Genomic DNA, 23,576 nt, shown 5'->3' with positions numbered 1-23,576 from the left:
TATTTGAAGTTCACTGAGAGCTTTGTGCTAGAAGGCCTGGGTCACTCCATCCAGTGCTCTAATGAGACTGTGTGTGAACACTTCCAGCTTTGTAGGCCTGGCTTTAATCAGAGATTGGAAAACACTCCTGACTGATAGGCTCCAGAATCAGATCTAAACAGAAAATAACATGCTCGATTTGGCCTCTGAAGGTGGGTTGAGCAAATCTTTGTGATGTATTGGAGCATTTGCCGAGTGCAAGTGCACGTGGTGTGGTTCCTATTTCTGTCGGCAAATACAAATTTTTCACTCAGCAGGCATAATCAGAGCTAACTCGAGAGGAGAAATAACAAAAACTCAACAGCCCTTAGCAACTCAGCATGGCATAGAGGGATTTAAGACTTTAGCATTTTATCTCCATCAGTATGAAAATGTATGAGGAAATCTGAACTTTGGAAGTGCAAATAAACACATTTAACACATTACAAGCCACCAATTTTACCAATTACTCTTGGGTCTTTTGCTTTGCAACTTTTTTTTTCCTTTTTCTATCAGCTCTGCTTTCAGTTTTAAGATTTCATGAGGCTATTTCACTAATTTGAGACATCTTATATCAAATGAACCATGGTTGGAATGAACCAGAGTCTTTGGACACAGGAACTAAGTAGCACCTTTCAGCAGGTTATTAACACAAAATGACATTCTGCAGTTTCTGAATTTGTGATTGGTTTCACAACAGGGACTGCTGATGGGCAAAAATAATCCCTTCCCCTCTCATCAAATGGAAAGTAAATCTCCAAAGTTGACCACTTGTAGTGACCAGAGAGGCTGGGACTACTTGGGAATGAATTTTAACTTGAAGAATCCCTCTGTGAAGTGAGTAACCAGCAAAGATTAAGGAACCAAGTGTATTACTTCCCCCTTACTTCCCCATTCCTCTCATTACCCTCTAGAGCCTCTCACAGGGACTCTCACACATGGTAGTTACTTAATAAATATTAGTTGACTTGGCTTGATTCATTTTATTTGTTTCCCTCCCTATACTGTTCAAATACTGCGAAAACAAATACATATCTAACACTAATCTTTTCAGTCACTACTTGACTTCAGGCACTCCATAATCCAAATGAACTGGAGTATTCAGTGTTCCCTAAAAACACTTTGCCATCTTCTATCTTTGCTCGTTGGTGGTGTGGCCTCTGCCTGAAGGTCCTTACCCCTACTCTGAACTTTTATTTTCTTTCCCTGAATTATGAGAAGTCTTATCCATTTATCAAGCTTATGTGACCTCTTCTCCATAAATCCTTATCAGATTCAGAAAGTTTGCAAAAAATACTTTCCTCTCCTATATTCCCATAGGACCTTGGGACCTCTCTTATAGAATTACACCTATATCTTTCTCTCTTTTACAGCAATTAGTTTTGTACATTTCATTGCCCTAACTAGGCTATAAGCTATTGTAAAGTAGACCTCATGTTTTTGGACTTCATTTTCCTCATCTATAAAATATTGGGTTGGATCTAATGTTCTCTAAGGTCCTTTCCTCTTCTAACATTCTAAGTCATTCATTGCTCTATCCCCCCAAGAATAGCTGTTCAATATATGTTGGTTGAGTTTAATTGCTCCTCTTTATTCTTAATGTACCTTGGGATCTTTTGGACACGAATGTAAAGTTCAAATTGTATTCCATGGTAAGGATAGTGAAAAGGGAAAATAATTTAGCTAGCTGCTTAATCATCATTGGTTCTTCTTATAATTGCATTCTTTTCTGTCCTCTTATTGTTTCGCAGAAACAATGGAACATCAGTGCAAATGACATCATTGTTTAATGTTAGTCCCTCAGTACCTGTTTCATGTTACTTTCTTCAATGAAACTTTCTTAAATGTCTTTTTCTCCATAGATCTGCATGCCAAGTCCTTACAAAGAGTGTGGCACAGCTTCCCATTATGAACTTTTCTGTGGGTGCTACAGAGAAGTCTCTAATAAATCTCTTAGAAGATCCTTCCTCCACAACATAATAGCTGATGCAGACACATTTTATTTATCATATTTCATTTCCTACTCTCTAGTCAGTCTTGTTTCCAACAGCATTCTATAGTCCTTTCCCATATTCTTTACAACACTGCAGTCCTGAAAATCTCCAATGGGATGGTGTTTTGAAGTTCCCAGTCAGTGCTAACAACTCTCAATGCTATGAAATGCTTTGGGGTGGTGCTCTATTATTGAATGGATTTAGCCTGCTTCTTAGGAGCTCTGGGGTAACTAGGCTGGTGGAGACAGTACAGGTGCACTGGGTTCAGGTCATTTCAGTAGGAGTACAGCTTCTGATGAAAAATCACCCCCAGTGGAAATTCCAGTGTCAGACCTCCAGGTCAAGACTAAGTCCCGCCCAATTCTATCCCCAGCAAGAAATAGTTGTTCAGGGCCACAGAAGCTGTCAGGTTTGAGAATTCACCTTTCACACTTTCCACTGTTCATGGATCTATAGAGGCCACTGCTGCTTGTTCTCCCTACCAACAGAAATCTCTTGGGCTTACATTGGACAAAAGTGTCAGAATTCATCAATACCTCATTTTTAGCCACTTCAATGGCTCAGATTTACAGGATACTGGTGCTCTATTGAGATAAAAGTTTTGAAAATGATAGCATTTTCCTTTCTGCATCAATAAGCTAGGAATTTAATTATAATGAAATAGAGAATAAAAGAGCCTGTCCTGACAACTAGCATATTGTATCTAATACATATAAGAATGAGTTAAAACTTAACCATCCTGGAATTTAAATGCCTGACCTTCATAAGGAAGAACAAAGAAATGCATCTTTGTGCCATGCAAAACTTAGGAAGAAAGTCTTTCCTTTGGTCACCTAGACATTTCTGCAGCAGTCCCCTCAACTTCCCCAGTTATTCTTGTTCAAATCTCAGTAAACATATATGTCCAATGTATTACTATACTATGCTATCTTATGGGGATTTTTTTTTTTTTGCTTCATTTAGGAAAGCAGGAACATTGTTTTTTAATAGTCTGTGGAGAAGACTAAAGTTTTGCTGAGATTCGAAATTCATTAAACACAAATTCATTACACATTAAAGAACCAAATTTCAAATCAAAAGAATAAATTTCTTTATATGCAAATATTTTATTGTTTATATTTACACATATATTGTTTATATGTTATAGTTTTCTTGTCAAGATCCATCTCTTTGTGTAATTACTTATAGAGAAAAGGAATGTGATGATAATTTTAAAGTGGAAAGGTTGATAGATATTGTATCACAAGAGTAGAACTCTGTTACCTGTTCTGCCATTTACTAACTTCTCTCAGTAACTTTCCTCACCTGTAAAATACACTGTCCATAGTTGGACAATATATCTGTAAAATACTTTACAAATCTTAAAATAATATAGATTGATAGATGTAAATATAAATAGTTATTACTGTTATTATATTCTCTCATGTCTAAAATTCACTTAATTTCCCCAATTAATATACAATCATCCTATTCCAACTATATTCTAAGGAAATGTTTTACAATTTTCCATTAAATTCTTTCACAGAATCACAACTTAGAAGATCAAAATTGGAAGGGAACTCAATGTTCATGTCCTCCATCTTTTAACTTGAAAAAAAAAAAAGAACTCTCTCTACAATGTACTCAACTAGTGCTTATACAGAATTTTCATGATGACATGAAATTAGGAAGAATATGCTATTTTCCAAGATCCATTCTATTTTTAAATAATTTCAATTATTAGCCCCCTTTTTCTGTATACACCAAAGGTAGAGTCATCTCTTCACATATGTTTTTTGTTCTGTCTTCTGGAACCAACTGGAACAAGTCCAGTTTTCTTTCATATGACAACTTTTAAAATACTTTAAAAAGGTTATAATGTAACAGAGATAGCATAGTCAGTTTTGGAGGGGTCACAAAAGGCACACTAAGAGATTCTGGAAAACAATTTGGGACTATGGAAATTAATAGGACCCAGCAATTCTGTTGGTAGGCAGGTCATTCAAAAGCAGCTAATTGGCCAAGAGATGGACAAAAACATCACTTTTTTGTAGTGGGGTGGCAAATAAATTGAAACAAAGTAGAGTCCCTTTAACTGGGAAAAGCTTAAAAAAATTGTGATCAAAGAATGTAAACAAAATGTGATCAAAGATAAACTATTTTAAAAATGTGAATGTAAAAATTATGTAAAAAATGAATATGATGAATTCAAAGAAGCACGGAAAGACTGCAACCATACAAGCTGAATATGGCAGACACAATACAACTTATACAATAATGATGAAAAAAATAAATATTGAAAAAGTAATCGACACAAAACAATTAAAAATGTAAAATTTAAAATCACAGAGAAAAAGGTTGGGATGAGAAAGAGATATTCGAATATATACCTCTTCAGTGTATGGGTGGGTTTTTTTTTTTTAATGTCTATTGATTAGGTTTTCTAATTTTTTTCTGTTTTTCCTTTTTCTTTTAAAAAAAAGAATTCCTGATAATAAGATTTAGCTTTCTAGTAGGAAAGGCAGAAAGAAATTCAGAGGGAAATCTAGGTGATATAACAAGAAAATAAATCTCTAAACTCAAGGTCTGTTTGCTCTACCTCGGTTGGCCTTATTTAGGTTTGAATACTCCATAAATACTGAATAGAATATACCAGATATAATATATTCAATGCAATGAGGTGGGATAGTCTGCTGGGTGTCCTAGTGAGTAGATCTCTGTGCCTGGAGTTAGGAAGAATACAATTCAAATTTTCCTTCAGGCACTTATTAGTGTATGACCCCAATTAAGTCTTAAACTCTGTTTGTCTCAGTTTCCTCAAATATAAAATGGGGATCATAATAGTACCTACCTCCTAGGGTGACTATGAGAAACATATAAAGTAGATAATATTTAAGAAGTGCTTATTACAATGACTAGCAAATAATAAATGCTTATTCCTTTCCTCTGTTACATGTTTTCTGACCAAAGACTATAATGAAACTAATATATTTTCTTTCTGGATATTTTATTGTTATTGTTGTTCAGTCATGTCCAACTCTGTGATCTTATGGATTTAGATGTTATGGATATGAAACTAAAATAAATAGAATAAGGTGGCTTGCATAGGATCACATAATAATAAATGCTTGAGGTCAGATTTGAACTCAGGAAAAATGAGTTTTCTTCACTCCAGGCTTGGCACTCTAACATACCACAAATCTTTTAGTTATTGAACAATTTCTCTGGGATTCATTAATTCACAGCATTTTGTTCTTTTTAGATACATTGATGTTTTCCTTATCTTTGTAAAGTTACTGAATATGTTTCAATGTACATATTGTTATTAAACATGAAAATTACTAAAATTTAGTTTAGAAATGAATCATATAAACATCAACAATATGAGAAATGTACATTCTGAAATAGGATTCTACAAGATAAAATATGCTATTAAATATATTCTTTCATAGTGCATATGCCATAAACATCATTTTAACATGCTATCATTTCTAATATATACTCATACAGAATGATGGTACTTTAAATAGTCAACATTTTGGCAGCATCTAAACCTCACATTTGAATTCAGCTGTCCAGTATAGTTGAACAATACCTAATTTAAATAGGGTGTTTATGGTTGGAGAACTGGTTTTAGTAAGATAAGCCATCTTTCATTAAAGCCATGCTCTAAATTCAAAAGATGATAGTACTTGTGCTCTCTCTCTTTATTTTTACTCTTCTTTTTCTCCATCTTCATTTAGTTTCCAAGTTCTGCTTACATATTAAAGTAGAAGCAAAAATCAAGCAACAAGAAAAGATAGGCATGACATTATTTTTCCTTTTTTGTGTGATTTATTTGAAATGCTAGGTGTTTTTACTACCATACTTCACCCTGCATATGGAAGAGACCCTAATTATCAAAGGTTATGCTAGTGGAGTGCAAAAATTTTGGTAACCCCACCATCCTGGAAAGGCTTTGTTTAAATGTTTCTGAAATGCAAAGAGGCTTTTGGCCAAGAGAAATTGCATGTAGGAAGTGATTTTTTCTCCCCTTCATAACTTAGAAAAGGATTATGACGTGTATCAGTAAAGAGAGTGTTAAAATAAAATTGGTCACAGGTATTTTGAGTTTAGGAATGAGCAGATGCTTATTTAACTTTGGTGTACCTTAGTTCCTCATCTGAAAAAAGGAAGTCTGTACTTTAATGATCTTTAAAGTGTCTTCCAGCTTTGAATCTATAGTCCTACAATCTTACTGAAGAAAGTCTCTTGTCATTTGGTTTCCATCTTTTGTTTTGAACCATACCTGGTATTCTAATGGATTGCAATTTGTTTTGTTGTTTTTGTTTGTTTGTTTGTTGTTGTTTTTGTTTTGTTTTGTTTTGCTTTGTTTTTATTTTTTTTAATTTAAAAAAACTTAATTATTTCCAAAAATTTGACAGCTTAAATGTAAAATAAATATAATGTGAAAATGGGCAATTTGATAGTAATTGGTTTTTGAAGTCCAGTAATACTTATTAGTTGTCCTTTCTGGATCTATTATTTTTAAATGTGTGTGTGTGTGTGTGTGTGTGTGTGTGTGTGTTTTGGCCAGAAATTCTGAGGGTCTTTTCCTTCCAGATTCATGTGTATTTTTAGTTTTTTGGAGGTTAAGGGAACTAAGTGAAAGAGATGATTTTTTTGCTTCAATTGCTACCAAGCCTTAATTACTGAATGGGTGTGGCCTCAGTTAAGTTGAAGACCTTAGATTAAAAAGACCAAAGTTTCCCATTTCATCCAGGCTATCTCCATTCTTGTTGCTTTATAACAACCCAGATATATGAGACCCAGATAGCTCTGGAGGGGAAAATGAGGCATGTCCTTGCACAATCCTGACTCACTTAAAATGTGATTCACTTCCATGATGTCATGGTCTTCTGTGAAAACTAATGACAAAGCAAAGTCTGTGGATATTGTTAATTCCTTTGGCTTTCTGATATAACCTATGAAATTCTTTTCAAAGTATTTATTTAACATACATAAAATATATGGGATTAACAAGGAAAAGTATAATAAGATACTATTAAAATATTTTAAATCAAAGAAATCTTTGGTAATAATCCTTGTTCTAGTCCTTAATCTCTCTGTGTCTGTGTCTCTGTCTCTCTCATATATAGAGCGCATCTTATAGATTCTATTGAAATATATATATATTTTTTAAAATCAAAGGAATCTGTGGCAATGATCCTTGTTCTAAACCTTAATCTCTCTGTGTGTCTCTGTCTCTCTCATATATAGAGAGTATCTTATATAAAACACATTTATATATAATATAATATCTATTTATGAGATAGTATATATAAAATAAAATTATATCTTTATATGTGTACATATTATAAATTTACATGACAAAGGTTTACTCAATATGAAGACCTAAATCTATGCATTTAAATTCCTTTCAAATTACAGATATAGAATTATGAGAGCAATAAAAGATTCTTTATAAAATAAATAATTTAATATGCAATATAATAAATATAATATGCACCATATAGAGGACATGGTGAGAGTTCCATTATTATTTATTCATTCCTTTTAAATGGGGCTATATATTAAATATGTTTACATTTTTAAAAAAATCCATATCAGTGATTTCATTGGTATGGGAAATTGCTAACAAAGACAATCCCTCTAAACCAAAAGAGATAGATTAAATGCTTGACTTATGGTTAAACTTTCACTGTGTGTCAGACACAGAAGTTGAGCCATACAGCCTCTCTTGTATGAAAAATATGTACACATATCTACACTAAATTAAAATACCAGAACTTCTTGCTGTTATTGTCTTATGTTTCGGTTATCTTTAAATATCCCACTGATATCGGCCTTAAGTAAAGAAAAATATTTTTATTTTTTCTTTGTAGCCTTATTATCTATCAAAATGCCTACCACATGGTATGTACCTAATAAATGCTTATTTGTTGATTTGAATATTTTTTTCCTTAGTTTCATAGAATAGATTAAAATCATCATTTATCAGTTATAGATTTTTCTCTATTCAGTATGTTTATGACTTTTATATTATCAATTATAATAACTGAATTATATTTTTTCAACTTTGTTATCTGCAAAAAGACAATGCAAATTGATAAACAATTATGTAAAAAAAATTTTCACTTTGAAGAACAGTTCAGTATTGAAGATTCACTTCTTTATATAAATAACAGTGATTGGTAGATAGCATTATTTAGTCCAGGGCTTTTTAAACTTTTTCCACTTATAACCTCTTTTTTCTCAAGAAATTTTTATGGGACTCTGGGCATATAGGTATATAAAATAGATATAAAATTAAACATTTATTAATAACTCATAAATTTGCAACCCCCACATTTAGTTGTATAACCCATTTTAAGTGGTAGCAATAGATTTGTGGAGAAAAGAGTTATACAGATGATAGAGAGATAGGTAGATAGAGAGAAAGATGACAGGCAGATAGAGATTTAGAATGATGGATACAATGCTAAAAATAAAGAAATAGGCACCCAGGCAGAAGAACAATTAAATAAAAAGAGGAGAACTAGAAAGACAAACAGGCAGGTAGGCAGACAGACAGATTTCAATAGTTGATAAGTAGACAATGCAGTTATTAAGCATTTACTTTGTATCAAGTACTGTGCTAAATTCTGGGGGTACAAACAACCACCTTCAAGGAACTTATATTCTAATGCAAGAGACAACAGAAAATGACTAGCTGGAAAGTGGGTGGAAAAGAGATTAATAAGGAGATAGAGAGAAGACAGCATAAGAAATCTAGTTAGAAGTAAGGTGAATAAGCATGGCCATGGCCCCTTATTAAAATTCCACATAAGACAATTGTGTAATTCTGAGCAAGTCACTTAACTTCTATTTGCCTCAGTTGGCTCAGTTAAAATGAAGATAATATCCAGGGTTGTAATGAGGATCAAATAAAATAACATCAGCAAAGCACCTAATATAGTACTTGGCACATCATAGATATTTTATATATGCTAGATATTATTATTGTTATTACTACAACTAATAATATTATTGATAAAATGGTAGTCTAGGCTACAGATGCATCACTTCTAAGAGTAGTTAATTGTGCTGAAGGGAATTCCAGGGAAGAAAGGCTTCTGGGAAGGAGATTCAATTAAATTCACCTTGATCTATCTCATCATTGTCTACCACAGGTGCCTCCATTTTCTTTCTTCTCACTCTTTTTATTCCCTTATTACTATCTGACTTTTGACCTCATCATTCCACTGAAAATATTCTTTCCAAAGTCACCAATGATCTCTTAGTTGTCAAATCTAATGGCTGTTTCTAGATCTGCATTTCCTGTGACTTCTCCTCATTCAATCTTTGAAATTATTGATCACTCCTTCCTCCTGATCTTCTATTCTCTCTGGGTTTTCAGATCATCACTTCTTATTGTTTTTCTTCCTACCTTTCTTTCTATGCCCTTTTCAGCCTCCTTTGCTAGATCCTCATCCACATGATACCCTATAAGCATGAGTATACTTCGTGGTTCTGTTCTGGGTTGTCTTTACTTGGTGATCTCATCAAATCACAATTGATTTAATCATCATCTCTATACTAAAGATTCTCAAATATATTATCCTTCTCCAATTATTATAGAGGCTACATTGACCTCTCAATCCCTCAAACTTGCAACCCAAGAATCATCCTCAACACTTCACTATCTCTCACCCATTCCCATTATATTCAATTTGTTGCAAGGATTGTCAATTACAATTTTGCAACATCTCAAATAAGCTTCCTTTTCTCCTTTGGCACTACCACCATCCCAGTAAAGTTATTCATCTCCTTACACCTGGATTATTGCAATAACCTATTGGTGAGTCTATATACCCCCAAGTCTCTTTCCAAATAATCTTCCATTAAGCTACCAAAATGATTTTCTTAAAATGCAAGTCTGACCATGTCACTCCACTACTCAATAAACACTCTCTATTCCTTCCATGATCAAGTAACAAAATGCTATTAGAAATTCAAAACCCTTCATGTCTTTCTAATCTTTCCAATCTTCTTAAACTTTATTCTGTGACATATATTTTTTGATCTAGTAACACTGGCCTCTTTGCTGTTTCAAGAATCTGATATTCCATGTTTAGATTGAGTATTTTTTTTTTATCTCCTGCCCATGCCTAGAATGGTTTGCTTTCTTAACTTTACCTATTTACTTCACTGACTTTTTTAAAGTTTTAATTTAAATTCCAACATAAACAGGGCGTCTTTCCCAATTCCACTTAATTCTAGTGTTTTCTCTCTGTTATTTCCTATTTTTCATGTTCACATTTTGTATTTATTTATTTTCATGTTTTCTATCTTATCAGATTATACATTTCTTGAGCACAGGGACTGTCTTTCATCTCTTTTGGTATTTAGTGCTTAGCAAAATACTTGACATATAGTATGTGCTTAATAAATATTGATTGTTTGGTCAGGGTTTATAAAGTAAATACAGCAAGACATTAATGAACACTCTAAGAAAAAAATCTCCAGGGCAAGATGGATTCACAAGTGAATTCTATCAAATATTAAAGAACAATTAATTCCAATACTATGTAAACTATTTGGAAAAATAACTTAAGAAACAGTCCAGGCAAATCCCTTCAATGACACAAATATGATACCAATAGATAAACTAGGAAGAGCCAAAACAGAGAAAGAAAATTCCAGACCAATCTCCCTAATGCATTTTGATGCAAAAATGTTAAATGAAACATTAGAAAAGAGATTACAGAAACTTATCAGCAGGATAAGACATTTTGACCAAATGGGATTTATACCCAGAATGCAGGGCTGGTTCAATATCAGGAAAACTATTAACATAATCAATCATATCAATAATAAAACCAACAGAAATAATATGATAATCTCAACAGATGTGGAAATATCTTTGGACAAAATGCAGCACCCATTCCTATTAAAAACACAAGAGAGCAAAGGGATAAAGGGAGCTTTCCTTAAAATAATAAGCAATATGTATCCAAAACCAACAGTAAGCATTATTTATAATGCAGAGAAGCGGGAAACACTCCCACTAAGAGCAGGGATGAAAGGAAGATATCCATTATCATTACTATTATTCAACATTGTATTAGGAATGTTGGCTTTGGCAATAAGAAAAGAAAAAGAAATTAAAGGAATTAGAATAGGCAATGAGGAAATAAAAATATCACTTTTTTGTAGATATGATGTTATACTTAGAGAATCCTAGAAAATTATCCAAAAATCTACTGGAAACAATTCACAGACTTAGCAAAGTTGCAGGATATAAAATAAACTCACACAACTCATCAATATTTCAATATATTATGGACAGAGCCTATAAGCAAGAAATAGAAAAAGAAATCCAATAATAACTATAGAGAAAATAAAATATCTGAGTACCCACCTGCCAAGATAAACTGAAGAATTATATGAACACAATTACAAAACAATTCTCAGATAAATAAAGCCATATCTAAACAATTGGAAAAATATCAATTGTTCATGGGTAGGGTGAGCTAATATAATAAAAATAACAATTCTGCCTAAATTGGTTAACTTGTTCAGTGCCATACCAAACTGCCAAAATATTATTTTATAGAACTAGGAAAAAATAACAACATTCATTTGGAAGAACAAAATGTCAAGAAGATCAGGGAATTGATAATTTAAAAAAATGCAAAGGATGGTAGCTTAGCAGTACCAAACCTAAAACTTGTGTTACAAAACAGCAGTCATCAAAATTATTTGCTACTAGCAGTCACCAAAACCATTTGGTATTGGCTAAGAAATAGATTAGTTGATCAGTGGAAAAGGTTAGGTTCACAAGACAGAATAGTCAACTATAGCTATCTAGTGTTTGACAAACCCAAAGATCCTAACTTTTGGGATAAGAATTCATTATTCGATAAAAACTGCTGGGATAACTGGAAATTAGTATGGCAGAAATTAGGCATGGACCCACACTTAACACCATACACCAAGATAAGATCGAAATGGGTCCATGACTTAGCCATAAAGAACAAGATTATAAATAAATTGGAGGAACATAGCATAGTTTATCTCTCAGACTTGTGGAGGAGAAAGAAATTTGTGACCAAAGATGTACTAGAGACTATTACTGATCACAAAATAGAAAATTTTGATTATATCAAATTAAAAAGCCTTTGTACAAACAAAACTAATGCAAACAAGATTAGAAGGGAAGCAACAAATTGGGAAAACATCTTCACAGTTAAAGGTTCTGATAAAGGCCTCATTTCCAAAATATATAGAGAACTGACTCAAATTTATAAGAAATCAAGCCATTCTCCAATTGACAAATGGTCAAAGGATATGAACAGACAATTTTCAGAGGATGAAATTGAAATTATTACCACTCATATGAAAGAGTGTTCCAAATCATTATTGATCAGAGAAATGCAAATTAAGACAACTCTGAGATACCACTACACACCTGTCAGATTGGCTAAGATGACAGGAAAAAATAATGATGAATGTTGGAGGGGATGCGGGAAAACTGGGACCCTGATGCATTGTTGGTGGAACTGTGAACGAATCCAACCATTCTGGAGAGCAATCTGGGATTATGCCCAAAAAGTTACCAAATTGTGCATACCCTTTGATCCAGCAGTGTTTCTATTGGGCTTATATCCCAAAGAAATACTAAAGAAGGGAAAGGGACCTGTATGTGCTAAAATGTTTGTGGCAGCCCTGTTTGTAGTGGCCAGAAACTGGAAATTGAATGGATGCCCATCAATTGGAGAATGGCTGGGTAAATTGTGGTATATGAATGTTATGGAATATTATTGTTCTGTAAGAAATGACCAGCAGGATGAATACAGAGAGGCTTGGAGAGACTTACATGAACTGATGCTAAGTGAAATGAGCAGAACCAGGAGATCACTTTACACTTTGACAACTATATTGCATGAGGATATATTCTGATGGAAGTGGATTTCTTTGACAAAGACTCAATTTCAATTGATAAATGATGGACAGAAGCAGCTACACCCAAAGAAAGAACACTGGGAAACAAATGTGAACTATTTGCATTTTTGTTTTTCTTTCCGAGTTGTTTTTACCTTCTGAATCCAATTCTCCCTGTGCAACAAGAGAACTGCTCGGTTCTGCACACATATATTGTATCTAGGATATACTGCAACATATTTAACATATATAGGACTGCTTGCCATCTAGGGAGGAGTTGGAGGGAGGGAGGGAAAAAATCGGAACAGAAGCGAGTGCAAGGGATAATGTTGTAAAAAAAAAAAAATTACCCTGGCATGGATTCTGTCAATATAAAGTTATTATAAAATTAAAAAAAAACCTGTTTGCTATTGACTAAGAAATAGAGTGGTGGATCAGTGGAATAGATTCGATGAACACAACACAATAATCAAGATCCACAGTAATCTAGTATTTGATAAACTCTCAAACTCCAGCTTTGGGAATAAAAACTCACTATTTGACAAAAAAAAAAATCTTTGGGAAAACTGGAAAATAATATGTCAGAAACTCAGCCTAGATTTACATCTCACATCCCATACCAAAATAAGGTCAAAATAGGCATGTATTTGGGAATAAATAATGATAATATAAACAAATTAGGAGAGCATGGAATAATTTACTTATCTGATCTTTAGAGAGAGGAAGAATTTATGATTAAAGAAGAACTAGAGAACATTATGAAAAGCAACATGGGCAGCTTTGATTACATTAAATTAAAAGCATTTTTCAGAAACAAAACCAACAGAAACAAGATTTAAAGGGAAGTACAAAGCTGGGGGAAAATCTTTACTGCTAGTATTTCTGATAATGGTCTCATTTCTAAAATATATAAAAATCAATGTCAATTTTATAACAATATAAATCATTCCCTAATTGATAAATGGTCAAAAGATATGAACAGACAATTTCAAAATGAAAATATTAAAACCATCTGTAGTTATATAGGAAAATGCTCTAAATCATTCTTGATTAGAGAAATGCAAATTAAAACAACTCTGAGGAACCATTTCACACCTATCAAATTAGAATGACAAGAAAAAATAATGATTAGTGTTGGAGGGGATGTGGGAAAACTGGGACACTAATGCATTGTTGGTGGAGTTATTCTGGAGAGCAATTTGGAACTATGTCCAAACTTATGTCTATTCATAGTCCAAACTTATGTCTAAAATTGTACATACCCTTTGACCCAAAAGTGCCATTCCTGGGTCTGTATCTCAAGGAAATCTTAAAGGAGGGAAAAGAATCCACATGTACAAAAGTGTTTATAGTAGCACTTCTGTGGTAGTGAAGAATTGGAAAATGAGTACAAGCCTATCAGTGGCTGAGAATGGCTGAACAAGTTTTTGCATATGAAAATAATGGAATATTATTATTCTAAAAATTTTATTAAAAAGCTGGTTGCAGAAAGGACTGAAAAGATTTACATGAATTGATGCTGAGTGAAACATGTAGAAGATTGTATACACTAACAGCAAGAATGTACGATGTTCAACCATGAAAGATTTTGTTCTTAGTGATTCAAAGATCCATTGCAATTCCAATAGACTTTGGACAGAAAATACCATCTGCATCCAGAAAGAAACCTATGGAGATTGAATGTAAATTAGCACATGCTATATTCATTTTTTTTCTTCTTTTTTCCTCTTCTATGGTTTTTCCCTTTTGTTCTGATTTTTCTCTCCTAATATGATTCATAAAATAATGAGTATTAAAATAAATAAATTTGCTTTAAAAAAAGAAGTGACCTAGATCTAAAATTTTAAGTCCAATATATCCTTTTTATAAATGAGCACATTCAGATATGGAGAAGTTAAAGGATTTGTCCAAGATCACAGAGCCAGTACATATCAGAGTTGGAATTTGAATCCATTCTCAATTTTTGACTCAATGGGTATTTATATATTAAACACCATGGGTCAAATTTACAACCAAATTCATATTACCTAACTGAAAAAAATTTTTTCTTTTTCTGAAATACATATAAACTGAGGAAAAAATTAGGACACTCAATAGCCTAAATTCTTCTCTTACACAGAGATAATTCACAAAGTTCAAGTATCTTCAATTTTCTTTGTGTGAATATCCAAACTCTGAAGAATAAAACCAATCTAAAGTGACAATTAAAATCACAATTTTACCTCTTTGTTTTTATATGTAAACCAGCTTCTAAAATTTCAAGAAAACAAAATCCAAGCTTTTTCTCTAAAATGATAAAACTTAGGTTCATAATAATTCCAATATTGGAATTAATTATGATTAGTCTTCATTAAAAAACAAAATGAAACTCTTCAATAAATATAAAGATTGTATTAAGTAGTCTCATCAATTAATGAGACAGTTTATTTTTTTAATTCATTTTTGGGAAGAATAAGAAGGAAAAATTAATTTTATGACAATATATTGGATTAACTCCTCCCCCACTCCCTTTTTCCTTGTTATTTAACTCTGAGCTCTTTGCTGGGTGCTGTTCACTTTTACTGTGTTGTAAGCCAAAGAAAGATATAACAAGGGGAGGGTAGCTGTGAAATTGACATTAAATCTCAAGAAACAATAATAGCACCTGCCCCAACTTCAGACATAGCTGCTAGTTATAAGAATGATTAATGTATAGGATGTAAAACAGGGATTTTCCTCATGAAATGAAAGAGAAGAGCACCTTCATGAAGTAATTTCCCTTCTTCAAGGGGAACATCAAATGTAAGACCTCTTCACATACCACTGCTTCGGAATCATGGGGAAAAAGGAAAGGTCTAACTGCCATGTAAACTCATTCTAAATGTCATGTCTTATTAGAACCCAATAAGTGGAATGTCTATTTTCTCCCTTTGGTTGAGCCATCAAATTTGTCAAAATTTTATGATAATTCATTCCATCATTCCTTAGACATTTAAATGACAGACAGTCCTAGGGAGAGAAAGACAAAAAAAAAAAAAATCAACCTTCTGTAATCCTACTCTTCATGTTAAAACTGCCTCCAGAGAGGTTTTAAAATACACTACATCATGGAATGAGCAGATCCTAAACTCCTAACTCCTACTTATGATTTGCTTCTTTTTTGGAAAATGACAATAAATTAGGTCTCTCATTCTTCTTGGTCTCTGAACTTCTGAACTATGGATGCCCAAGATTGAACTTGGCTTGTTTGAGAGTAGTTCTAGTTTCACCCAGATCTTCTCCCTGAGGGTGTGCAGCTTTAACTCTGCAGAACGGCTAAGCTCCCCCTCTAGTGTTCACTGCTCATCACATTATTCCTCCAACAAATGAGAGGCAAACCTGACAGTTTTCAGCTCCCCACAGAAAGGCAGAATTGGGGCCAGCATTTCTGTGTTAAGAGTGCAATGGCTTAAAGACCAAAAGTAAATAGAGATTTAGGTAACATTTTTTTAAATTGTTTCCTTTTCTAGTCATTTCAAAGAACAACCTCATGGTACTCCAACTGTTTTGGGTTTAAAAAATGGTGTGTGTGAGCATGAACAGAAAGGCTGAGTGCATATTGCAAATGGTAAATTTGCAGGGTCAATTTAAGGAACAGCAAGTAACTTGGTTTAAAACAACAGTAATGTATTTTTTTTTTCCTTTAGATAAATCTAAAACTCAACACGCTAAATGAGTTTACACTTTAGGCAGACACTGATGGTCTTTCTTTTCTGGCTAGTTACCATTCCAGGAGGATCAAGCATCCCCAGCCCTCCTTTCCCTGAGAATCTTGATGAAGAGCACAGAGCAACCTTCTTACCCCCTTTGCCACTGGGTAAATAAGGAGCTTACACCCTCTTCTGCATGATCCAGAGCTGGAATAAAAAGTGCATTTGTTATTTGTGATAGTTTTAAAGGGCTCAAAGGTTAAAAGTTCAGCCACTTCATTAAATCCAGTGTTGAACCCTCAGCCAGACATAATCCAGAATTTATCATGCAGGGAAGAAAAAAGAAAGAAAAAAGGGGTGGGGGTAGGGGGCAAAGCAGACAGCTCAGTGACTACAGAAGAACTTGTCACTGATACCAACTCTATATCCTTTGTGTTTTTAAAGACAGTGCATAGTCTAAAGTTTCTCTTTTAAACCAAAATGAGAGTGGTAGGGAAGGAGATATTCTAGAATTTTTAAATTATGGTAGATAATTTAAATTAATATGTTTCTGAATTTTGTATTTCAAAGGTTTTCAGAGTAGCACATATGTTTAATGTATAAAATTTCCCAAATTATTTTCATTTTAATAAGATTTTATCTTTTAATTTTTTAAAGTAAAGTAAAGTAGACAGCAAGACAACTTTGATATTTTTCTTAATATGCACTAGTTAATTGTATTTCTGGTTATGAATTTTTGAAGTAGCATCACCATTTCAGGCAATGCTAAGATTTTAAAATGCATGAAAATAAATAATCATGAAAAATCTACATAACTAGAAGAATCAGTTACCTATCAGATGGATAAAGCAGAAATTTCCTTCCACTTTGCTATAGTATTGTATTTTACATTCACTTGTTATCATAATTATTATTATTATTAAATTTTTTATAATTTCATAACATATACACACATGAGCATATTTTCAGCTAATAGAAATCACTCTACAAGAAATATAAAAATTATGATTTGACATGAATCTATTCTCTTATGTTCTCATAAGATCCTTGAAGATGATTTTTGAAGTTAAAAATATCATTTAAAAATATTTGCATCTTCATTGTGATAGTGGCTTTATTTAGGGGCCTCAAGTCAATCCATCAGAAAGGGCAAGAAAACTCATGTTGTTGGGACATCTAGATCTGTCCCCATTTATAATTTTTATAGTTCCATGTTTTATAAAATCGCATTTGGTGCTTTTGAAAAAGATGCCAGCAGGTTACTAACCATGGAAAGCAGTATCAACTTAGTTTAAGCAAAGACAACTAAAAAGACTAATGTCATCTCTGAGTACAGTCAGTAATTAGCATCTTGGATGAGCCTGCCAATATATGGGGAAATTGTTTCTATTGTGCTGGGCTTTTGTCCGGTGGACTACTGTCTACTATAAATTGGACTGAGCTTACAAATTCATTTCACTGAGCAGCTGTTAGACAGGAGGGCCTTTCAATCAGTTCCACCTTGTATCTCACGATGCTGTTTTGAGATGCACAGCATGAATTGGAAAGCATCACCAATATAAATATCATTTGATTCTGTTTTTAGATAGTGTTCTAAGCTGTTGAAGAAAATGTCTATATTGTCAGTGAAACACCAAAATAAATATATAATGCCATAGGTAGTTAAGAAATAGTTTCATGCATGTTTCACACCTCAGTTTCTGGGAGTCAGAAATTTCACACCTAAATTTATGATACAAAGGAAGTCAGTCAACAGTATTTATTGAGTTCTGGTTTATTTTAAAACTAAGAACGCTACAGAACTATAAAAGGTATATAGAGTAATTTTATTTGCAAGTCTTAATATTAAATAGGCATGATAGAACAAACACAACCAACAATGCACAAGAATAGAAATATTTTAAATTGTATGGTAAATTACAAGCATATATATTGCTAACAGATTGCTAATATAGACATTGTAGATCAATGGAACAAATATAGAATTTGGAGGCATAATTATAGGTTTGAATCTTACTCTTTGAGCCTTATAAAATGGGAAGAATAATTACCATACCTGATAGGGTAGCAGTAGCTCTGAAATAATATATGTAAGATTTGATATACATGATGCATTGTTAGAATGATTAGGATTAATCAGACAAGATCTCACAATATATGTTTTGTTATTATTTCTTTAAATTTCTTTATTTGTTTTTTTTAAGGCACATTGCTTTATGAATCATGTTGGCACAGAAAAATCAAAACAAAAGGGAAAAACCATGAGAGGGGGGGAAAAACCCAGAAAAAAAGAAGTGAACATAGCATGTGTTGATTTACATTCAATTTCCATAGTTCCTTTTCTGGATGCAGATGGCATTTTCTATCTGATATCTATTGGGATTGCCTTGGAAAGTTTTGTTATTGTTGATGGTGCTATAATGCTGGCTCAAAACATTTTTGATATCAAAAAGGGGATAGGGGATTTTGGGAGATGGAAGTCATGTTATGTGTGGAGAAGATAAATCGATTTAGTTGGTTTAAATTGAAGATGCAGAATAGTTTGACATTAAGGTAGTTCTTTGATTCAGTTAAACAGACATTTATTAGGCTCCAACTGAGTGCCAGGGATGTAGAGTACAAAAAAGAAAAAAGAAAAAAAGAAAAAAAGGAAAGGAAAAAGCTTCTACCTCAAGAAATTAGTAATCAACTGGATGGATATAACATGTACAAATAGGTGAAGTGAAAGTGTGTAAAATTGTATGGGACAATCAAGAAAGCTCAGATAGGTAGTAGTACCTGAATTGTACTTTCAAGAAAGTTACAGCTACCATTAACATGGTAGAGATGAACAATATGTTTTCTCTGCCATAGCAAAGAGACAAAAGATAAAATGTCTATATGTGTTTTGGAGTAGATTAAGAAAAATAAAATCACAGAATATTTTAAAACTAGTATCATAAATTTTACCTTTATTTTAGAAACATCTGGGAGCCACTGATTTGGAGAATGGAAATTTAGTTTGTCACTAAAATGAAGTCAAATAAGTGTTCCTCATCTGAAAGGTTGGGAAAAGAATAGAACTTTACTTGTCCTCCAAAAAGGGACTAGACTGGCTGTTAATTGGGCCGTTAGAGTTAACTCACATACTGAACTACTATTAGAGACACAAGTTTACAATCTTCATGAATAACAGTGAAGAGCTCACGCAAGAGGGCTCACTTCACACAAGCAGAAGTTACTTATTTAATGCTTAGTTTAATCAACAGCAATGCCAGTGAAGAGCAGAGACTGGCAAACTGCTTAGTGGTTCTTTGATGGTGAGAAAAAAGAGAGAGAGCATCTCTTTCTTGCTTTCCCCTTTTATCCTAAGTGGGCAAGCCATCTCCCTCAGGGTGGGGGTCAGGAGGTCTCAGTGAGGTCTTGCCCCACCTCTGTGGGACAGCCTCCCCAATCTACTTTCTGATCCCTTACACGATTAGTAGTGTCACCTTTCCCACTAAGACAACTAGGTAAGGGAGTGGGGATTTTAATATTTCAGGCCTTAATTAACAAGCCAAGGGTCTCTCTCTTGTGATCTCACTTAGCATATGAAAGGAGTTCTCTCTTGTGATCTCAATTAGTCACTTCTGCATTCACTACAATCATTCTAGTATATACTAAGTTTTATATTTGTGATATGGGCAACATTAAATCATGAACCAGCTTATACTTGGAACATAAGAGTAAAAAGCCCATTCAAATAATTTAGCAAGACTTAGTGATGAAGTCAAAGAAGAAGAAAGAGGCAAATGCCATTCCAAGAAGAAACTAGAAAAATAAAAATGGGAATTTCAGAAGATGTGCTAGTTTATTGGGGGAGAGGATAAAAATTTAGTGTTAGATGTACTTATTTTTACATGTCCCATGGACTTTTTGGTTGCTCAAGGTTATAAATACTTCTATTTAAGAAAAACATAACAAAACAAAGATCAGGGAAATCTAAATTTCATGGGCCAAGTAAAAGAAGGACCAGCAAAGCAAACAAAGAATAAGGAAAGAAATTATTGTATATATGAAACAGTAAGCAACTAGGAGGAATGTTAAAGAGGAGACAGTACTCAGAGGTGGTGAAGGCAATGTAAAAGTCCTAACAAAATTGAAAGAAAGGGAAGGAACAATCTTGGATCTGCTTGGAGAATGTAGGTTTTGTGAACTTTCTGATAAGTAGTTTTAGTTCTTGTTGATCTGTTTTTGTCCAAAAAAGCAAATTCAGATTTAGTGGACTAGAAACAAAGTCAAATACAATGTGGTAGATGTTGGACTGTAGGGAGCACCAGAAAATATCTTGTTTTTCTTACTGTGTTCTGCAACAAGTTCTTGAACAGAAATAAGATGATTTTGCTAGGAAATAATCCCTTTTTTGGATTTAATTTCTGCTTTTTTAACATAATGAGAATTGAAAACAACATGAGATTAAACTGTTTAGAATCAATCTCTGTCATAGCAAGGTGCTAATGATTGAGAACAACAAGTTATTGCAGGCACTTTGGCTCTCAATCAAGTGATCGATCAGTTTCTCATTAAGGTGATTAATAGTAGAAAATGAATGAAAGATTTCCAAAATGTCATGCTTTAACATGGATTGCATCACATTTCAATTGCACAGCATAAAATCATAGCTTCAAAAGCTGAGAAATTATATAGTCTAATATTCTTTATTTCTCTGGTGACTAATCCAAAGCCTAAAGAAGTTAGGACAATTATCCAAGATCACACAGTAATTAATGACAGAGCCAGTTCTATAGAATCCAGGTCTCTTGACTGTCTTTTCTCCTATATTATTCCAAGAGAACATACAATGTATTTTAAAAACTTCTTTGATTAGGTACTTCTATACTGTATTACTTATAAAATCCATATTAAAATAATGCTCCTTATTTATAGTTGTTATGAGAAGTGAGTCTTCAGATTGGAAAATAACAATTAACATATGTTTGAAGATGGGGCACACTATGCCCAAGACAAGAATACTAAGATTGTCAATCTGCACTATAGACTTTCTTCATCAGTGTCAAAATTCACCCACTTGGCTAGCCACAATGGCATTGCCACATCCAGATTAACTGGAAGATCCCTGCCAGGACAAATTGGCAGGATGGAAGGAGAACTTCACCTGCTTTGGGGAGTTTGGGTCCTCTTCTGAGTCAATTAGGATCTGGTGTCCATTGTCCCTACCAAGACTCCCAGTTGCAGAATTTCTATCTCTTCATGTAAAAACCTGATTCTTTTAGAAGTGTGAGGTGTGATCAAGTGGGAACTCTTTCCTTTATTATCAGTATATATTCATGAGGAATTAATTATATTTAATCTGCATTTTTTTCTAATAGTCTTAGACTTAACCATCTTTGCACTGGGCAATTTCTGGCATTTTGGAGAGTGCTTTGTAGCATGTTGGTAAATTTTTATTATTATTATTATTATTACGCTTTTTCACTTACTACATATTTGCTTAAGTATTCTATTCTGAGTAAATTCTAATGGAGTATCCAAGCACGCCTGTCTACATCTATGCAAAGCCAACACCATTATGCCAAGGATATATGTGTTGGTCTCACTAAAATACAGCAAGTTTAAAAGGGTGGTGGGCTTTGATCTGTAGCTAAAAGCTGAGAAGTGATTTTTATTAGGCTAATCCACAAATCTGCAACTTGCTGACAGTCTTGCCACACACAAAGAGAGGCAAAGCTAAGGAGTTATAGAAAGCTATTAACACTCTAAAGCCATCGAGAACACAGTATTTGGTCAACACTTCTACCCAGTGGGGCATATGCAAACTGCCAGGAGGAATGTGGGACTCTCATGGACTTAGATCCTTTTTGCAGAATGGAATGGGATAAGTAGCAATCAATCTCACTCTGTGATTAAACATACTCTTAGAGGATAGTATACCTTATTGACTTAAGTACTGTAAGCTTTTAAGTTCATAATTTCAGGAATAGCAAACACTCTGCTCTGCAGAAGATTTGAACAGGCTAGAGCATTCATGAATCTAAAAGAATAAAATGAAGTAAGATCAATATAAAGTCTTATGTTTTGGTTCAAAAATTAATTTCATATTGTACATAACTAAAGAGCAAACTGTGTGGGGGCAAAAAAAAAAAACTATGGAGGCTTTTTGTAATACAGATTAAATATAAGATAGTAATGTAGTAGTAAAAAAAAGTATTCAAAAAAAGTAATTTTGAACTTTATTAAAAAGGAACAGCTCCCAGGATAAAGGAGGTAATGTTGTCATGCTAGTCTGTTCTGGTCAGACTTTATCTATAATATTTCATTCCTTTGAAAAATGATCGAAAGAACTGAGAATGTTTATCATGGAGAAAATATAGGAGTCATATAAAAGGTATGTTAAAGTAACTGAAGGACAGTCAGATCAAGGAGGAATTAGACTTCTATTTGCTCCCAAAAGACAGTTTCAGATAAAATGGGTGTAGAAATTTTAAAGAAGCAATTATTGACTTGATGTTGGGAAATAAACAAACAACAACAACAACAAAAGAATCACTTCCAGAGCTGTGGGAAAAAAAGAAGGGAAATGGACTTCCTACGGTACTAGTGTGTGTGGGGGGGGTGTCTTCACTCAATGAGATCTTCAATGACAGCCACATATCAGGAATCTCATAGAAGTGGTTTCTTTTCAGGTATTTTTGGATGAGATGGCTACTGATGTCCCTTTCAAGTGTAAAATCTATACTTCTATGATACTATGATCTGCTCCATAGAGTTCATAATATATGTGTAAATTACAGCAGAAGTGTTCTTAATAAGAATTCCATATGTTTAGAGGCAAGTGAGAGAATTATTGGAAAAATCTGTTCAAAGTGAAGGAGTTATAAAGATTATTTTAAAATTTTGATTATTCTAGTTGTAGTCTCTAGTACATTCAATGCAATGTCTAACATTGGGGATGTTAATTTTAGTAAGAGAGGAGTTAAATGACTTTGCTATTAAAGATGCAAGACAACAAGAT

Source organism: Antechinus flavipes, chromosome 1, assembly GCF_016432865.1.
Source record: "Antechinus flavipes isolate AdamAnt ecotype Samford, QLD, Australia chromosome 1, AdamAnt_v2, whole genome shotgun sequence".
In the NCBI taxonomy this organism is placed as follows: Eukaryota; Metazoa; Chordata; class Mammalia; order Dasyuromorphia; family Dasyuridae; genus Antechinus; species Antechinus flavipes.
The sequence above is the reverse complement of the archived record's forward strand: the minus strand, read 5'-3'. Positions refer to the sequence as shown.